The sequence below is a fragment of the Piliocolobus tephrosceles genome, chromosome 2 (genome assembly GCF_002776525.5).
Source record: "Piliocolobus tephrosceles isolate RC106 chromosome 2, ASM277652v3, whole genome shotgun sequence".
Taxonomy (NCBI): Eukaryota; Metazoa; Chordata; class Mammalia; order Primates; family Cercopithecidae; genus Piliocolobus; species Piliocolobus tephrosceles.
In genome coordinates this window covers 43,173,225-43,192,888 of record NC_045435.1, presented here as the reverse complement: position 1 = coordinate 43,192,888, position 19,664 = coordinate 43,173,225, and the positions used below count along the sequence as shown (strand labels likewise).

Sequence of the window (19,664 nt, the reverse complement as noted above, 5' to 3'; positions counted from 1 at the left end):
CATTCCCCAGAAGGAGGAAGACACATGCAATGTCCAAAACTAAAGGAGAATTAACCCCCAGCTGATAGAAGAACTCCTACAACTCAACAGGAAAAAGACAAAAATCTGCACAGAAAAATAAGCAGAGACTAGAAACAGGCAATTCAGAGGAGAAGAAATCTAAATGGCAAATAAACACATGAAAACATAATGAAGCCCATTAAAACACAGAAAATGCATATTAAAACAATCATAAGATGTTATTCCATACCCATCACCTCGGCAAAATGCATAAAGTGCGACAATAAGCAAGTGTTGGCGGAATGTGGAGCAGTGGGAACTCTGGTGCCCTGCTGGTGGAGTTTAAACTGGCACAGCCACTTTGGAGAACAATTTGGTATTTTCTAGTAAACCCGAAGATACACATACCTCATGACCTAGAAATTCCACTTCTAAGTATCCAGCATAGAGAACCTCTGAATTATGTGCAGGAAAAGAAATACACAAGGATGTTTGCTATTTGCAATTGCTAAAAATAATAGTAACAACATGGGAACAACCTAAATGTCCATCAGTAGGAAACTGGATACATGAATCACAAATCGTGGCATTTTCATGCAGCAGTGAACATGAGTGAAATATATTTGCATTGATATATCTCAAAAATCTAATGCTGATAGAAAAAAAAGTTAACAAACAAGATTTATAGTGTGATAATGTGAAGTTTTAATGAATGCAAAACAATTCTACACATTGTTTACAGACACATACATGTTTAATAGAAGTATACAATTGGATGGCAGTTAGCAAAAGAGGTGAGTTGTGGGGAGAGACATTAAAAAAGAGCAGCCGGGCACAGTGGCTCAAGCCTGTAATCCCAGTACTTTGGGAGGCTGAGATGGGCGGATCACGAGGTCAGGAGATCGAGACCATCCTAGCTAACACGGTGAAACCCTGTCTCTACCAAAAAATACAAAAAACTAGCTGGGCTAGGTGGCAGGTGTCTGTAGTCCCAGCTACTCAGGAGGCTGAGGCAAGAGAATGGTGTAAACTCAGGAGGCAGAGCTTGCAGTGAGCTGAGATCGGGCCACTGCACTCCAGACTGGGCAACAGAGCGAGACTCCGTCTCAAAAAAAAAAAAAAAAAAAAAATTAAAAAAGAGCAAAAAGAGCTTAAGTATAATATCTTTTTTAAAAACCTCAAATAAATTGTGCCACAATAACTAAATTTGTTAAATTTGTCAAATTGTAGTGGTAAGTATTCATTATCTTGTTCTCATCACTCTTCAGTATTTGGAGATATTTCCTAATAAGAATGAAAATAGATGAACTAAGTCATAAACCCTGAACTCTAGAAAAAGAATAACAGCAACAAAATATGGTGAAAAGGAAAGAATAAAATTGATAAACTTAAAAGCAAAAAAGAAAAATGCTTTTGTATTTTTAAATTCCATTAGTGTTTATCAGAAAAACCCAAAGCTTATTCTTTTGAAAAGACTCATAAAATTGGCAATTGGCCAATCTTCACAAATGAGAGAGAAAGAGAGAAAAGGAAGGGAGGGGTACACAAATTCATATCAGGAAAAATGGAATTCAATTTTAGGTTAAAAGCAGATTTTTTAGAATTGTAAGAACATGCCATGTACAATTATTATTATGTTGTTAATGCTTAATGAAATAACCAACTTTCTAGGAAAATATAAATCATCAAAATCAGCCCAAGAAAAAGTAGACAATTTGAAGAACTCAATGAGCTTAAAATACACTATAAGTGTAACCCCAAGATCTATCTGTAAAATAACATCGTGATGAGATGGGTGTGTGGGTGCATTCTACCAAGCCATCTCATGACACTGTTTCAGAATGTGGAAAAAATTCAGGACACCATGCAAAGCAGGCTGTGACCAGTCCTGCTGGGTAACACGCTCACTCTCACTCCTGGTCCCTCCGTGCCTTTTTAACTCCGCCAAGAGAGGCTGGAAAAATGAAATACTTTGCCCATCTTCTTTGCAGGTAGAGGTTCCCATATGACAATTCTGGGCAATGAAACACAAGCAGAAATGTTCTGGGAGGTTCAGGGAAAACTTTTACCTTCCTGGCCAAAGCCAGCAGGGTATCTGGTGTCTCCCCATCCCCGGCCCCTTGCCATGGACACAATGCCTGGCGCTGAGCTGGTCGCCTTGCAACCATGGATGAAAGATGGTTGTCCAGGCCTCAGCGGATGCCTGGAAGAATGTCAGCAGCCCCTGCCTCTAAACTTCTCGTCTCAGACGCTGGTGAAAGGTTTAGTTATTTGTTTTTGTTCCTTATGGCTGAGTCATTTCTAAAATAAGCACAAACCTGTTAGAAAACCCAATCAAGGACACCCTAAGAAAGTGCAGCCGCTCTTATATATAAACAGATGGACATAATCTCAAATAAAACATTAGCAAGTCAAGTTCAGCAGTGCTTTAAAGAAAATGCCAAGTAGAGTTTAGCTCAGGACTGTAAGGATAATTTCACACGAGAAAGGTCATAATGTCATTCGCTTCATTAATAGACTAGAGAAAAGCCACATATTCATCTCAATCAATGCTGGAAAAAACATTTGGTGAGTTCCAAAACTCATTCACAGTAAGGATTCTTGGCGAACCATGTATAGATGTTATCTTCTTCCATTGAGTAGAACTTCTACCTGAAATCTGCCTCAAACATCGAACTCTGGGAACATGAACGCAATGCCCACTGGAGGGAGGAGGTGGGCAAGGGTATGTGCTCCCACTGGCACTACTCAGTATCAGCTTGAGTGGATGCAAGTTAACAAGAAAAAAGAATAAGCATAGGCTTCGGAAAGGGAGAGAAATAATTGTCATTATTTATAAGCAATATAGTCACATATCTAGAAAATCTAACAGATTCTACAAGGAAGCAACTGTTCCGTGGCCTCTTTTTCACAGTGCAGATTAGAGATATCATTAGTGCATACCCCAAAGGGTTGTTAATTAAGTTTATACATGTGATGATCTTGGAATGGTGCCCTGCACATGGTAAGCACTAATAAGGTATCTAAGATCAACATCCAAAAATCAATAACATTTCTATTGACTAGTAATAACTAATTAGAATTTTTTCTTAGAAATTGAAAGCCCATTAGCAATAGCAACCAAACTTATACATACCTAGAAATAAACCTAACCAAAGACGTGATTTCTTAGGCAGTAGATGACAAAATCCTATTAAGACAGTGGTCCCCAACCTTTTTGGCACCAAAGACCAGTTTTGTGGAAGACAAATTTTCCACGGATGAGGGGAGGGGAGATGGTTTCAGGACGAAACTGTTCCACCTCAGATCATCAGACATTGGATTCTCATAAGGAGCATGGAACCTAGATCTCTTGCATGCACAGTTCACAACAGGGCTCAAACTCTTATGAGAATCTAATGCCAAGAATCTAATGATCTGACAAGAGGTGGAGCTCAGGGGGTGATGCTCACTGCCCTGCCACTCACCTCCTGCTGTGTAGCCCGGTTCCTAACAGGCCATGGACCGTTACCAGCCTGTGGCCCAGGGGTTGGGGAACCCTGCATTAAGGGACTGCTATGATCTGAATCTTTATGCTACCCCTCCCAAATTCATATGTTTAAACCTAATCACCAATGTGATAGCTTAGGGAGTGGGGCCTTTGAGAGGTGATGAGGCCATGAGGGTGGAGTCATCATGAATGTGACTTGTACCTTTATAAAAGCAACTTCAAAGGGCTTTCTGGGCCCTTTTACCACCATGTGAGGACATCAAGAAGGTACCTTCTAAGAAGCAGAAAGCTTTCACCTGACACCATAACTGCTGGCTCCTTGATCTTGGACTTCCCAGCTTCCAGAACTGTGAGAAATAAATTTCTGCTGTTTATAGTCACCCTGTTTAAGGTATTTTATTATAGCAGCCCAAATGGACTAAGATGGGGTCAACACAGAAGACTTGAACAAATGAAGGGCTGAACCGTGCTGAGGGGTGTCATGAAATATGCCATCGCCCTCCAGAGTAAGTCAGGGGTTCAGTGCAATGCCAATCCATGTCACATAGGGTTCTTCCTAGAATGCACCCAGCTGGTTCTCAGCTGTATGCAGGGAGAGTAAATACATGGATAACATAAAACAGGCCTTCAGAAAAGAACAAGAAGGCCCAAAGTCACCCGTACAATGAACTTTCTTTTCCTCCTATGGGTGTGTCTTGATCATTAAGTGGAATTGCTGATGCATGCAGGCCCCCTGTCAGACCCTGATCCCCAGTGTCCAGTGATCCTCCCAAAAGATGTACCAATTAATGGCACTAACAGAGGATGACTACTCCTTCCCTAACACAGTGGATTTTCTCTATTTTTAATATTTGACAATTTACTTGAAAAATAATGTCTCACTCTTTTAAAAATTATTAGGTGCTTACCTACTCCCTCAGGGCAGCTGGCAGGATCAGGGTGCCTGCTTTTTTATTAGAGTGCTAGGCCTCGTGACTTTAAGGTATGTAGTCACATAAGTACAGAACCATTAGGTATAGAGCCAGGAGGGAAACTTTTAGATCTATGCACAGGTCTACTTTGCTACTAATGCTAAACATGCTTCCAGGTGATGTGTCTATCTACACTCCTACCACGTAGGGGCCTTCTTGTTGCTCTACACCAGTGTCAACTCTTGGTATTGTCAGACTTTATTTCAGCCATGCAGCAGCATTTCACTGTGGTTTCAATATGTATTTCTGCAGTTGCAGTGAGGCAGGGCACCTTTTCATAAGTTTATTGGTATTTGCATACCCTCCTTGTGAGGTGTCTGTTCAAATCTGCTTTCCCCTGGGCTCTTTGTCTTTTTTTTTTTTTTTTTTTTTTGAGACGGAGTTTCACTCTGTCACCCAGGCTGGAGTGCAGTGGCATGATCTCGGCTCACTGCAACCTCCACCCCCTGAGGTTTAAGCAGTTCTCTGCCTCAGCCTCCTGAGTAGCTGGGATTACAGGCGCGTGCCACCATGCCTGGTTAATTGTTTGTATTTTTAGTAGAGACGGGGTTTCACCATCTTGGCCCAGCTGGTCTGGAACTCCTGACCTCATAATCCACCCGCCTCGGGCTCCCAAAATGCTGGGATTACAGGCATGAGCCACAGTGCCCAGCCATCTTTTTTGTATTATTATTGATATGAAGACCTTGGAATACATTCTGGATTGCAGTCCCTTGTCAGTCTGTGCACTGCAGTCTGTGGCTTGCCTGTCACCCTCTCCGTTACTTTATACCTGCTTGCTGACCTCACCTGCACCTTTACTGGGCTTTATTGAGGGACATCTCCAGCTCATTTCATGCCTGGAGGAAGCTCTGTTCCTTCCCTTCAATCAGGATGTCTGCATTTTCCACTACTGGCCTATGGACCTCTCTCCTCCAGCTCAGAGCCCTGCTTTCTGTTCCATACTGTCAGCCTAAACCCCAAGCCCCAGTCCTCCCCTCACACACAACACTGAATACGCAAACACAAGTACACACATGCAGGCCTCCTAGGAGGTGTGGCCGCTGCTGGAGTTTGAGAGAAGATTGGTTGGTAGATGGAGAATGCCAGGGTTTACCTGGGGCCAAGCAGTTCTGTGGGTGCCCCCCGAGAAGAAAGTGAAGTCACTGAAATGTACAAGGCCTGCTTCCCCAAACCCTGCCCTGCCCACGCTCTGCCTGCCTGCCAGGCTGCTCCTCCTCCCCCTCCTCATGGCCACGCCTGGGATGCCCTCCTTAGTCCCTCCCAAACTGGCTTTTTTTTTTTTTTTTCATCAGCTTGTGATGTGATTTATATACAGTGAAATTCATCTATTTTAGGTGTAAAGTTTGAGTTTCGACAAATAAACTCAGGCACATAGCCAGCACCATGGCTGAGGGGTGGAACGTTTCCATCACTGCCACAGGCCCCTCCCTGCCCCGGCAACGGCTATCTGTGCCCTGTCAATACAGCCAACAGGGCAGCCGCGTTTCGGTGCTTTCTATGGTCCTGAAATGTAGATGGGCTAATGGTGTCTGCTTCTGCAGGTGGTAGAAAGAAATTCATATGAGATTTATAGAAATGAAATTTTGTGAAAAGAGGTGGAAGATCTATCTTCAGCTTTGAAATCTACATTTATCATGCCCTGCCCTGTAACAGGGTCCACTTTGCAGAGCCCTGAGGGGCCTGGGCGAGAAAGTCTTCCTTCAGGGGGCTCAGGTTACAGCCCAGCACAAGCCTGGGAAGGGCTTCTGAGGGAGTGAGGTGCTCCTGCACCCTCACAGGAGTAAAGGAGACCAGGTTCCAGTCAGAAGATGCAAGTCCAGAAGCAGAGAGTCAGGGCTCAGATTCCAGGTCTGGGCAGGTGCTCCAAAACACTGCAGAAAGGATTTCCATTGTGTAGGCTGGGGTCCCACATCCTCCATCCTCGAATGCCTGGGCTTCCCTTGCCCCTGTGGGGAGGACAGGGCCGGCACCTACATTCATACAGGATGAGCACAATTGCAGGCCTGAGAGCCTCAGGAGATCCAGCACTTGAGAGAGAAAACTGCTTCCTAAGTACATCCAAAACTGAGTTTTAATATGCAGCGAGACAGAAACTGTAGAGATGGGGAACAAACAACTGGTCTCTGGAGTGGGGGATGGTCTGGAGTTAGAGTGAAGAGTGAGTGCAAGGGCTATTTGTGAAGAGGGAGCAGTTCTACATCTTGATTTGGGTGGAGGTTCCATGAATCCCCATGATGAGAGGCACGGGACTCAACCCTCATCACGCCAGCACCAGCGTCCTGGTTCAGGCATCGTGCCATTGCTTTGTAGGATGCAACCAGTAGGGGAAGCTGGGAGGGCACACAGCCTCTCTACCATCTTTCTGACTTCCTGTGAATCTATAATTATGATAAAACTAAAAAGATAAAAAAGGACAGTAGCGAGTTAGTACAGTACTGAACAGCGAGATCTTCATCATCAACTGCATCATTGGGGAAATGCAGGATGAGATTGAGGAGGGAGTTTCTGCCGCGCAGGGAGGTCAGCAGGAGGAGGACGGTGTGGAAGCTGACTGGGTCCAAGAAGGGGGACCAGTGTCCCCTCAGTTCCTCCACCTTCACCAGTCCTGGGAGCAGCAAGACGTTGCAAACACCGGGCAGGCTGAGAAAGCACCTGGAAGCCTGCGTGCCTCTTAGAAAAACCCTGTGTTCCATCCAGTGCAAGAACCCATGCCCTGCTCGGAGATGCATCTGAAAATCTGGGTGTTGGGCCTGAGGGTGAATCACAGAGTCCCACACACCTTTGACAAAACAGCCAGAACACCCTGAGTCCAGAGCAGGTGTGGAAAGACTGTGTAGATAAGTGGGCCAGAAGCAGCCAGCATCAGGCTGAGACGCCCTCTACACCACAGCCACAGCAGTGACTAGGGACATGAGCAGTAGACACCAGCTCCCCAAAGCCAAGAGACTGGAGGCCCACCCCAGATCAGCAGGTGCCAGGCTGCAGTGCCCAGAGCCAGCTGATGCAATCACCCTCAGGAGAAGCTGCAGGCATCCCAGGGCAACTTACACCTCTCCTGGCCAAGGGGAGAGAAGCAGGGAGGGGCAGCCCATGAGGTTGATAGAATGGTCATGGTCATCCAAGAGGAGGCAGTTACAAAGCAACTCTGTCTCGTTACAAGTGTTAATATTAAGTGCTTTCTGCTGAAAACAAAGTTACCCTAGTGTTGGGAGGAAAGCTGGGACAGATGTGGGATAGATCTGGGGTCTCTGCCCACAGGACCAGCCTCCACATCCACCAAAAGCCCCCGCTGGTGATGCTGGGGTTCAGCCAGCTGCCTAGACCCTGAAGGCAATGGGTCACTCGACAGCTCTTAAGATTTCACAGGCACTTCAAACACAGCCAAAGCCAGGGTCCAGGTGGATCCCTTGTACTTGTTCTTGTACTTGTTCTGCTCCAAGGTTCCTGACCTCCTGCTCATGATCTGTGCAAGCCAGAAGTTGGGGGCCATCCTTGACATCTTATCTGTTTTCCCCTTACACTCACTCCATCAAAAAGCCTGGCCACTCCTCCTCACAAAACACATCATGGAACAATCCATTTCCCTTGAACTCGCTGATCCCACTCTGATCTACCTCCTGCTAGGATTTTAAGCCTTCTAACTGGAATCTGCATAACCACAGTAAGTTCTCCCTCCTTAAAAAATGCACATGCACAATCATTCCTTGATAGAATCTGAGCATCCAGAGCTCAGTTTCCCATATTGTCTCCAAACTGTCTTACATAATTCATTTGAATCTAGTTCTGAACAAGGTCCACACATAATGCGAAGTTCTTATATCTCTTGTCCAGAAAAGTCTCTCCTCACTTTATTTAAAATGCAATGACATAGTGCAGAAACCAGCTCACTGTCCCACATGCTGCCTCATGTCCCTGCTTCCTTGTGGTGTCCTCTAGATTGTCCTTCTATCCCCTGGATTTTCTGCAAGTGAAAGTTAGCTCTAGGACCACATTGTCCAATACTGTAGCCACTAGCCAAAAAGAACTATTTAAATTAAATAAAATAAAATGAAATGTAAAATTCAGTTTTAATTTTAATAAAATCCAGTTGTATTAGCCTCCATTAAAGTGCTCAGTAGTCACACATGGCTTGGGCTCCCTTACCACACAATATGGATACAAACATTTTAGAATCATGGAAGTTCTATTGTACACTGCTGCTGTAGAGTTTGGATTAGATTCAAATATGACTTTCTTGGCAAGAGTCTTCCATTGGTGTTATTGTGTGCTTCATATCACACCTACCAGGAGGTGTGCAGTGTCCAGCCATCCCACTAAGATGGGGATGGTGGACTCAGTGATGACAACCCGATTCCTCCATCATCCATCATAAATCTCTGTTTGCCTTTTAGCTAACAGTTTTATTCACTGATGATCATTGTCTGAATCAATCATTTCATCAGAATTTGGAAAATGGTGATTTTTAAAAATTCTTTCATTTCTTCCATATTTATTACGGACCACAATCTTCCTATAAGAAAAATTTTAGAGAGAGATTTTTAAATTCAAAGCCATTTGCTACTTACCTGCTTACATCCTTCAATAGCTTCCCCAAAATTGTAGGACAAGGCCCATACTTCCTTTTTTTTTTTTTTTTTTTTTTTTTTGAGGTGGAGTCTTACTCTGTCGCCCAGGCTAGAGTGCAGTGGCATGATCTCGGCTCACTGCAACCTCTGCCTCCCTGGTTCAAGTGATTCTCATGCGTCAGCCTCTCGAGTAGCTGGGATTACAGGCGTGCACCAACACACCTGGCTAATTTTTGTATTTTTAGTAAAGGTGGGTTTGTGCCATATTAGCCAGGCTGGTCTCAAACTCTTGACCTCAGGTGATCTGCCCACCTCATCCTCCCAAAGAGCTGGGATTATAGGCATGAGCCACCATGCCCAGTGGGCCCATAGTTCTAAGGCCCAGTATAACCTGGCTCTGCCTAGCTCTGTAGCCTATAATACATGGCTTTGTCCTCTCTGCTCCAGCCCCCGGGGTCCTTCCAGTCTCCGAATCATATGATGCTCCTCCTGGCTCTGTAAAACCTGCTATCTCTGCCTAGAATATACTTTCCGGTTCCCTTCCTCTCAACCTGGTTAACTCTACCCAGTCTTCCAGGCTAAAGTCAGAGGTCCCCTCTTTGAAAAAGCCTTCTATGCTGCACAGACCAATATGCTTCCCTATAATGCTTCCTTTGAGCACCCTCTTCCTCCTCCACTCAGTATAACATGCAATTAAATATTCTTTGTGTGTTATACTTAATGTCTGTTCTTCCCTCACTAGGCTCAGGTCCCTCTTGGCACTGACCGTGCCTATCTGGCTCATCAGGGTGTCCCCAGCACCAACGGCCTGGCACATAGGGGTCCTCTATTCCTTGTTAAGGGAACTTGGTGAGTGAGCTGGAGATTGGTAAGTGGGAGCAGGGAAAGCTGTGAAAGGAACTTGTGCTTATGAAAACGGCCAGGGCAGCATCCTACACATACACCCCGAGTCTACCTAAGAGGGACTTCCCAGGGCAAATGTCCACACTGCTCAGAGCCTGAATAGGACTCTCACTGGGTCACAGAACATGCAAACCACGCCCTCAGTACAGTAAACTGAGGGGGACATGATCACTGTCCTCCAAGGCCACTTTACCTGGAAGGGCTGTGGGTCACAGCTGTACTGGGGAGGGAACTGGAGAGCTGTGAACCCAGACTGGTGCAGCAGAAAGAAGTATAAATATTTATATGAGTGCACTACGTATAGTTCAATGCTAACAGATTTGCAAATCTCGGAGAAATGGAATATTGTAAATAAATTAACCAAAATCGATTCAAGAAGTGAAGGCCTTTGAGCAGACCACAAACATGAGCAAAGCTAAGTCATATCTAAAAAAGCTCTGGGCCCAAATGGTTTTATGGGTTTTTTCCAACGTTCAAATAATGAGTATGTACTAGCCACACCATATAAACCAATGCCATGTTAACTTCCAGGGGTGGCTAGGGCTCTCAAAGTGTGGTTGGTTCTCAAACAAGCAATCTTGGCATCACCAGGGAACTTGCTAGAAATGCAAGCTCTCAGTCTCACCACAGACTTAGAGAATCAGATACTTGGGGGCTGGGCCCAGCCCTCTGTGCTCTAACAAGCCCTCTGAGCTAAATAATGTAAAGTCTGAGAACTCCTGAGGCTAACAGAACATCTCTAATCTAGTGGTTTGGATTTCTCATCTCTCCTTACCTAGATATGGCTAATTCTAATTCTGCCTCACACAGCTGTGTGTCCAGATCTTTGTATTTTTATATTAGGCACCTTATTATTAATCAAAGAATTTTCAGTCCATTTATCTGCAATTTCTCAATTTCATGTTTTGAAAAATAGGGTCCTTACCAAATGACTTATTTTTTAAATTATCAACTAATAGATCCTCATTATTAAAACCAGAAAATGCATATAAGTATAAATAAAAAATTATGATAGCCTATGATTCTATCTCCCAAAGATAATCTATGTCATCATTTTGGTATGCACACTTCCAGACCTTTTTCTTATGCATAGATAACATTTCTTTCCATCACAATAAAAGCAATGAGCTTGTATAAACTGCATGGTAACTCATCTTTTTCATTTCATAATATATCATGGACAATTTTCCTTGTTAATCAATAAACTTTTATTACATTTTTCTCAAAGTCCTTACTGTGTAATTTTCTAAACTAACCTCCTATTGTTAGGATGTTTCACATTGATTAAATGAGTTCATACTGGGAAAGTACTGAGGACAGTGCCTGGCATCTGGTAATTGCTATATAAATAATTGGCTTCAAAATGTGTTAGTAAAAAAGCAACAAAAATATAGAAGAAAATGGCAAATCCACATGCTTCACGGGAGATTTTTTAACACACACTTTTGGGAAAACTCCAAATCAAGCACACAAAAAATAGGGAAAGCTATGAGGACTGGAATAGCACAATCAAAAAGCTGAAGGTAGATAGGTGGAGATGGACCCAGGAGAACCTGTCCATGCTTTTGTGTCAGGTGCGTGCGGCACCACAGCAGTGAGAACCTCCACACCCTTCACCCAGGTGTCCACTGTCATGCTGCATTCTCTCCCAGGGTCCTCTCCTGACCAGGGCTCATGGCTAACCCAAGAAACCCTTCAGAGGCTGCCCTTCCCACATCCTGGCCCTCAGGCTGCAGCAAAGCTCTGCTGCTCTGAAACTCAAACCTGCCTTTTTTTTTTTTTTTTTTTTTTTTTTTTTTTTGAGACAGAGTCTTGCTCTGTCACCCAGGCTGGAGTGCCGAGGCACAATCTCGGCTCACTGCAAGCTCCGCCTCCCAGGTTCACGCCATTCTCCTGCCTCAGCCTCCTGAGTAGCTGGGACTACAGGCGCCCGCCATCACGCCCGGCTAAGTTTTTTGTATTTTTAGTAGAGACGGGGTTTCACCATGTTAGCCAGGATGGTCTGGATCTCCTGACCTCGTGATCCGCCCGCCTCGGCCTCCCAAAGTGCTGGGATTACAGGCGTGAGCCACCGCGCCCGGCCAAACCTACGCTTTTAACTAAACCTCCACCATGGCTGCAGTTACTTGGGCCCCCAGGTCCCTGGAGCATGGGACCACCTGACTCAGCCCCGTATCCCCCTGGCCCCAGCTGCAGCCACAGTGGCCTGCGGGCTCCTGGGAGGGGTCTGCTCTCTCCTCGGGAGGCTTGGTAGCTGGGCTGCCATCTGCCTTTGAGGTCCCTGCCCCACTCCACCTGGCAGGGCTGACTCCCACTCCCTTCAGACCCTCCTCCTGGAGTCATTGTCACCTGACTTCAGAGAAGTAGGTCAATTACACGCTCTGCCCCTCTCCTGGCCAGTGGGCAACACTTGCCGTGAGTACCTTTGTTGCTGGGATTAAACAGATGGCTGGATTGACCCCACCAGCTTCTCGCCAAAGACAGCCCTGGAGAGGTGGACCTTTGACAGGGAACCTGATCCCCTCGTCTTCCTGAGCCACACCAGGGGCCTGGCCCCGCCCCCTCACACGACAGTGTTTGGCTCCACCCCCTCACATAAGGGCATCAAGTGTGGGGCCTCAGAACTGCTTCTTGCTCTGGAGCTGGGAGGAGGAGGCTGGTGCATCAGGGCTGGGGCACAGCGCCCGGCTGACCTTGGACTGCGGTGCTGCCGGGACACCCAAGACTGCAGGCTGCCCTCAGGAGCACTTCAGCACTAAAGAGCCTGCTGGGAGAGTCAGGCATGTGTGTTTGAGATCTCAGGAGAGAGAGCAGCTTTTGTTGGTGGGGGTGAGTCGTGAGTCTTCTTTCCTTTTTCTCGGACGAGACATCCTGCCTCCCGGACAAAAGCTGACCTTGTTCATCTACCTCCTTCTTCAGCATCAGGGGTGCCCTAATCAGCCCTTCCTGTCCCAGCACCTGCATGCTCCCTCCCCTCCTGTTGGCTCTCTGTCTTACAAACAAGCCCGGTTCTCATTACACACACACACACACACACACGCACACACACCCCTCTTCCGCACCCTTCCCAGCTGCCAGCCTACCTACCCCTTGTCTCCCCCAGAGCCATGTTTCAGAAGAGCATAATTCAGGCTTCCACAATGAGACTCCCCTACCAGGGAGGGAGGCTGGAAGACAAGGGTCAGCTGGTTTGCAGCCTGGGCCTCCACCTATCCCGATCCTGCCTACTGACACCAGCTCCCAAATGTTTGCCCCTCCTTCACCTAGGATTGCCTTCTGAGGCTTCCCTCCCACCCACAGCTTCCTGTTCCAGATCCATCATACACAATTGAGGGAGAGAAGCAACTTGCAGGGTTGAGGGTGAATTGCCTCTTTTAAGTTTTCATCATTGCCAGATTGACCTCTGAAGAGATTATGTGAATTTTTGCTCCCACCAGGAAGAATTCAGCCAGTTTTCCCATTCAGTACTATCAACCTTTTCCATTTTGGCCAACCTCAGCGAAAACTGAGTGTCCTTTCTTTTTGTTTGATTCTCATTGGTGTCAATTTCATACATACAATGTAGAATCAAGTAGTATCACAGAACTGACGTGAAAAGGAGATGCCTCCAACCACCCTCCCAACTCTTTCCAGCTAGTTATTTGGGTATCTACTTCCATATCTGCAAATAACATGCTAGCACACAACTTTTAGTCCTAGGCATTATAGAATTTAGCTCATTGTAGAGTTTAGCTCCTTTACACCACCTCAATATGCTCAGACACACCAGGGATACTACCAATTCCATCCTCCTGAAACACTCTTCCTGGGAACCTTCTGACCTGCTCCATCCCAGACCAGCCTGGCTCACAGCTGTCACCAGGGCCCCTCACCTTCCTCCTGCATTGAGTCCCTTGCTTTCCTTCATCTGGGTTTACCCCCTCATTTTGATGCTGTTTGTCCTATAGTAGTTTTCCCAGAGAGGAAGAGTACATAGGAGATAAACCTGTGATCTTGCCTATTTTAAAATGTATTGATTCTAGCCTCACCCTTAATTTATATTTTGCCTGGGTTCAGAATTCTAAGTTGGAAAATAACTTTCCTTTAGAATTTTGAAAGCACTATTCCATTTTCTTTCAGCTTCTCAGACAGATGTTGAAGTTCAAAATCATTCCAATTGTGATACCTTTGTATTTGTTTTATTTGAGGAATGTAAGATTTTCTTTGTACCCAGTGTTCTCATATTTCACAATAGTATACATTGTGTGGGTCTATTTTCATTAATCTACTACACCCTGGGTGGGCTCCATTCACTCTAGAAACATCCTTCAGGTCTGGGAACTTTTCTTGAATCATGTCTTTGATAAACTCCCCTCCATTTTCAGTTTTATTTCTGTAACCCCTGTTATTCAGATGTTAGACATCTAGTGACCCTTTACTTATTTTTCTCCCACTTTTCACTTTTGTAATTTTGTTCTACTTTCTAGGGTATTTCCTCAACTTCGTTTTCCATCCCTTGTGTGTTTCTTTTTAGCTATTCTATTGTTCAAAGTGCCTTTTCCCCCATGGTATTCTGTCTTTATTTTAAGGATATAGTCTTACTTTTTTGAGGATATTAATTAGCTTTGAGAATTTTTCCTCTCTACGTGTTCTTTGTCCTCCAAGTTTTACTTTTTAGTTTTATTTTGTTCCCTGTCTTTGAGATAGCAGAGCTATCTGATCTAATAATGGCTCTATATTTGGTCCAGTTTTGTGCTGGTCGTCTCTAACTTGCATGCTGCAGGCTTTCTGCAGAAGTCCAGAGATGCACAGTTTTTGGCTCATATGCATAAGTGAGGCACTGAAGGGCTAGTCGAGGGTCCTGAACCTGCGATGTGGCTGCAAGATTTGGCTGGGTCTTGTGTTTGGGGAAATGCCAAAGTTACTACCTTTAGATCTTTCCATTGACTGATTGACTGAGACAGCATCTCACTCTGTCACCCAGGCTGGAGTGCAGTGGTATGATCATAACTCACTGTGGCCTCCCCCTCCTGGGCTCAAGCAATTCTCCTGCTTTAGCCTCCCTAGTAACTGAGACTACAGATGTGCGCCATCATGCCCAGCTAATTTTTGTATTTTTTGTAGAGACGGGGTGTCACCATGTTGCCCAGTCTGGTCTCAAACTCCTGGGCTCAAGCGATCCTGCCCGCCTTGGCCTCCCAAAGTGCTGGGATTACTTTTAAATCTTAGGTCAAATTTTCCTAAGAAGGCCCTTTTATTTTCCTGCCTGAAGGGAATTGGGCTGGTGTGCTGGGAGCTGAGAGGAAGAGTGCTGGGGTCTCAGCAGAACATAAAGATCTTCTCCCACCCCTGCCTCAGTTTTCAGTCCAGAGAAAATTTTAGTCTCTTCTGCTGGAAGAAGGAAGGGGAGGGCACATGGCCATGTTTGGGGGAGGTGTGTCTCCCAGCTGGCAACTTGTCGGATAGTCCTTGAAAGTCTAATTGGTCTTCTGCTTTTAGTCTCGTCTTCATCCCACTTCATATCATCTCCAATCCCACTGCCTGATCCAGGAATTCTACATCTCCTCAGTGGCTCTGTGGTGGAGAACAAGTGGCTTCTCAGCGTCCCCGCTGCTGGCTGAGGTTTCCGTTCCTCAGCGTCCTCCTTCTGCTCAGTCAGTTCCTGCATGGCCATCTGCTTTCTCACCACCCAAATCTCCTTCCTGTTTTCTCTCACATTATAGCTGTTCTTGTGGGCTAATGGCTTGTTCAATTTCCCTTACTGTTATGGTGGGGCTGGGGAGGGGCCCTCATGAGTACATACATGTTGCCTGCCATCTTTACCTAGAAGTTCAGCCCAGTCTTTCAATTTGAATAAGTTTGAACATCTTTTCTCATGTTTATTGACGTCTCCTCTCCTGACCCATCTTATGTGGTTTTTTTTTATTGCCATCATTTGGTCATTTCTCAGTGGAGTTGCTCATCGTCTTGCTACTCAATACCAGTAGTATTTTTTCCCCCATAACTGAACATAATTTCTTTTTTTTTTTTTTTGAGACGGAGTCTCGCTCTGTCCCCCAGGCTGGAGTGCAGTGGCCAGATCTCAGCTCACTGCAAGCTCCGCCTCCCGGGTTCACGCCATTCTCCCGCCTCCGCCTCCTGAGTAGCTGGGACTACAGGTGCCCGCCACCTCGCCCGGCTAGTTTTTGTATTTTTTAGTAGAGACCGGGTTTCACCGTGTTCGCCAGGATGGTCTCGATCGCCTGACCTCGTGATCCGCCCGTCTCAGCCTCCCAAAGTGCTGGGATTACAGGCTTGAGCCACCGCGCCCGGCCCAACTGAACATAATTTCTAACTGCCCCCATTTTGTTTATTGGGAAATTTTTTCTGAGGAAATCTGAACTTATTCAGAGGTTCCCCATCCTCTGTGCAGTGAGGATTTCCACCTCGAACAGAAGGCTGCATCTGTGTGAAAGTGGGTGTGAGGCTCACCAATGGGAAGCATTATGTGGGTTCATCTGCTATGGTGGGGCTGCACCCCTGCTCTCCCTCTCCAGTCTCTGTGGCTTCTGGCATCCAGATAAGCATCTGAACACCTGCATTTACACCTGGATCCTGTCCACACGCTAAGCTCACACCAGTCACTGCACATCAGGGCCTCCTCAGCTACTTGGGAGGGCAGCTGACTGCTCCTTCCCCTGGAGTGAGGGGATGGCCGCCTGTACCCCTCCCACATCTGTCTTCACAGTCACTGCTCTGGGCAGCAAGGGGGCAGAAATGAGCCCAGCTCCTCTCTACCCTCAAGCCTGTCCTCCTGGCCTGCCCCTCAGAATGTGTCCTGGAAGGAAGGGGACAGTCCAGAGCACCCCCTTTCTTTATTCCTTCAGGCTTTTTCTTGCTTTAGCCTTAGACTCTGTCTACTCTTAGGAAGCAGGCATTTTGGAAAGTGTATCAGTCATCTACTGCAAAATCACACTGCGTAACAACAAGACACCCTTAGAGCATACTGTAAATGCCTATCAGCGTGTACACCTGCAGCTTCTGACCAGGACCAGTCGTAAGTGTGGTCTGGCTCTCAGCTGGGGTCAGGCAGGTGTCAGCAGGCAGCTGCAGGCCATTTGGGGCCAGTGCGCCTCAGCAGTAGCAAGATTAGAAACACCTGGAGAAGTTGCCTAGCACTTTGAAGCTCACCCATCTAGGGCTCGCTCACATCTGCAGGTCAAGTGCTGTGGGCTGCCCCGGAGGCCTGGGGTGCCTCAGCTCTGTGCATATGTTTCTCCTACTCTGGCAAGCTGACCTGGCATGTTCTCATGGCAGTCGCAGAGGCACTCATTACTAACGCCCCCTTCACCCAGAGCCTGAGTGGGTCATGTGACATGGGGGCGGCTTACATCGAGGGGAAGGATCCAGGCCTCTGATGCAATCAGCTGCCTTAGGAGGTGTTGAGGGACACAGACTGAGATGTGGCCAGTTTCACCCAGACTGTCTTCCCACAAACCCACGCCTTCCTAGTGCCTTGGTGCATCCGTGTGTCCATCTCACCTGGCACTGTTCTGAGCTGTTTCTTCTCTTCGCCTCCAACACCTGGTCAGGAAGGATGCTCTAAGTGTTCCCAAAGCTTACCTGCTCCCCTCCCTCCCACTGCTTCCCTGGGTTCTAAGTGCCATCACCTCTCCCCTGACTCCTGTCTGGCCCCTGACTTTGCTGGTCTCTGCCCCCACCCCACTGCAGCCAGAGTGCACTTCGGAAACAGACTTGCCCACTCATTGATGTTCTGAGGCAGGTCTCGTGGGGGCCACCCTGCCTGGGAGGTAGGTCGAGTCTCCCTCCATGGGGGTTCCTTCTCACACTCCAAGAGGAGCCCCTTGCCACCAGCTTTCCTTGTTTGTGACTCCAGCAAGGAGGATACAGCTGTTTTGGGATTTTTCTTCCTTTTCTTCCTAACACTACTTCAGTCCCCCATAGAGCTTAGCCATCAGTCCTCTGGGGTGCTTGTGTGCCACATCGAGGTGGGGGCTGGGGACTCATGGGGATGGGAGGGAATGACTCTTAATTTGACCCAAGACATTGCCTCAAAAAAAGACTGCATGCCCCCAGCCCTCTCTACCACCATGAGCTACAGAGGGTGCTATCTTGACCCTCCTGGACACTCTGGGATGGCCTCACCCCTTCCTGAACCTTTTCTTTTCTGTTCTAACCACTGTCTGCTCCACGGTGGGGGAGCCAGGAGAGCAAGCCCAACATGTGTCACCAGGCTTGGGGAGAGCAGATCCCTTCAACAATGGGACAGCCACCTCCTGGGAACTAGCCACACAGAAAAACCTCTCCCATGTCTCCTAGCCCTGGGAGGAAATCCACATACTCACAGCTGCCTCGGCCTCCAGGCTGGATGTGGGCTCTGCCCGGGGCCTCTGTGCCTGTGTGGGAAACAAATTTCTAACTGACCCGGCCCGCTGGCTGGGCATGCAGACAGCTGTGTCGTCCATTCCCGCATGGGTTCCCCCGACAAGCTTACCCAGCCCTGTGGGCTCACCCATGGGTGCACTATGGCGGGTATCTCTGGATGGAGTATCCTACTCCAGCTGCCTTGGTACCTTCGGTGTGGCTGTATTGAAGGGGCACCTCCCGCTTTGACCCCCTCATGGGAAGTCAGTACCTGGCTGTCTTGGCCCCCAGCCTATTTCCTCTCCCACCAACTGCAGGATTCCCACTCACCTACTTCTCAGCTCCTCCCATTCTGGGCAGGGCCATCTCCAGCCACTGTCCCCAGGTGGGATGCCAGACTCCAGCCAGGGCTGCAGTTAGCAGGGGAGCATCCAGAGGAGCTCCCGACTTGAAGACCTGCAAAGCCCCTCCTTCAGAATGGGTCTCCAGGTTCAGTATTTGGGCGCCTTTGCCCGCTGCAGCTCAGAGCTCTGTCCCCTGCCCCTTCCCCATTAAGGATTCTCAGTCAAACCCTGTCTGCCCCTGCTCCTCCTCCTGGTCACCCTGCAGGGCCCACCACTGCCTCTTTGAGTGCCAATTAGCCCTCCAGACCCACCCAACAATCAGAGACAAGTCTGGTGGAACCCAGCCACCTGTGGACTTTTAGTTTTTGGAAGCGTCTCAGATGTAAGTTCACTATCCTTAGTACAGAGCAGATGCTCATGAGTCCATGCAGGGCTGATCTATTTGGTATTTTTCTACCTTTTTTTTCTTCTTGCCCTCTAACCCTGATACCAGCACCTTTTCTCCTCCCTAGCCCTTTTTCTGGGCCAGCACTCTAGTAGATGTGTGATTAAGTCCCCAAATATGCATGCATACAACCTTGTGAAATGAGCTGTGCATGCGTATGTTTTTAAATTACATAAATGATGTGCCATAAAAACTGTTTCTTTGCTCTTTATCGGCAGGCACGATATTTAAGATCATTGCACTGTGCTGTATGCACATTTTGTTTGTGGTTCCAACTGCTCTCAAGGACATCATTCCCCCCGCCTGCTGATGTTGGCTGCCTTCGATTCCCTGCTATAAATATTCCATGGAGAGCCCCAGGGAAAATCCCCAACACCACCTCTTAGGGCTTGTGTGAACATTTTTCTGAGTCATGGGAAGATGGTGCTTGATTTTATTTGGGACGACCAGCAGATCCCTCTCCAGAACAGCTTCTTCCGCTTCCCACATGAGCAGTGCCTGAGCTGCGCCCGCACACCGTGGCCTCTTGCTGGAAGCCCACTCTGACTGCCTCCGTGTGGATAGGCACAAAGTGGCAAGCTATTGTTTTGGTTTGACTTC

The 19,664-nt window shown here is 47.1% G+C and overlaps 1 pseudogene; it reads left to right on the top strand.

Annotated features, from left to right (window-relative positions):
- Positions 1 to 11,469: 11,469 nt before the first annotated feature.
- LOC113225171 lies at positions 11,470 to 18,981 on the top strand (annotated as a pseudogene).
- Positions 18,982 to 19,664: the final 683 nt, after the last annotated feature.